We start from the raw sequence: 1,050 nt of genomic DNA on the forward strand, positions 1-1,050 counted from the left end.
TGAGCCTGACCAGGGGCTGCACTTAGGGATTGGGCCTGCCCTCTGCCACCCAGGAGCAGGCCTAAGCCAGCAGGTCGTTATCTCCCGAGGGGTCCCAGACTGCGAGAGGGCACAGGCTGGGCTGAGGGCCCCCCCTCCCTGAGTGCACAAATTTTTGTGCACCGGGCCTCTAGTCCTATATAATAAAGAGCTAATATGCAAATGCTAGTCACACCCTGGCGCCCTAGCACTCTGGCACTGGGGCTGGGGATCTGAGGCTGCGCCCCCCACCCCAGCACCGGGGCTGGGGGACCTGAGGCTGTGACCCCTGCCCTGTGGGGCTTGACGGGGGTGGGGCCGGCTGGGTATGGGTCTCATGTGATTTCGAGTTGCACGCGGGTGGGTGGCGACTTGACGCTGGGTCCCAAGGTGTGTCCCAGATTCTGACAGGAGGGAGAATTTTCTTTCATCTCTGACACTTCTATTATAGAGAAAGGGCAAATAGCAATATTAAAATATTTTCTCTAATAAATTCCCTTTTAATGTGCACAAATTTTGTGCACTGGGCCACTAGTTGCTTATAAGCCCCCAGAGATGGGCCTTTGGGATAACCCCCAAATGGCAGGATCCGTAGCCCAAATAGGAGTAGTTTTAGGCTTTATGGAGTGCTGATGGTGTACAGGGAGGGTACCAGGCATTGGGGAAATAATACATTCATTAGATCTTTCTCGAAAGGAAGTCACAGTCTGGCAGTAATTTAGAACATGGAAGCAACTGGATAGGTGGGGTTTAGAGCTTGTGAAGGGGGTTCAGGGCTGCAGAGAAACTTGGGAGGGGCCAAGGCACCCAGGGAATATGATTGGAATGAAAAGAGAAGTGAGTTGAGTATGGAACCCAGATGACACCAACCTTTTAGAATCAAGAGGTGCCTGTAGCCCTAACCGGTTTGGCTCAGTGGATAGAGCATCAGCCTGCAGACTGAAAGGTCCCAGGTTTGATTTTGGTCAAGGGCATGTATCTTGGTTGTGGGCACATCCCCAGTAGGGGGTGTGCAGGAGGCAGCTGATCGAT

This window comes from Myotis brandtii, unplaced genomic scaffold, assembly GCF_000412655.1.
Source record: "Myotis brandtii unplaced genomic scaffold, ASM41265v1 scaffold8543, whole genome shotgun sequence".
In the NCBI taxonomy this organism is placed as follows: domain Eukaryota; kingdom Metazoa; phylum Chordata; class Mammalia; order Chiroptera; family Vespertilionidae; genus Myotis; species Myotis brandtii.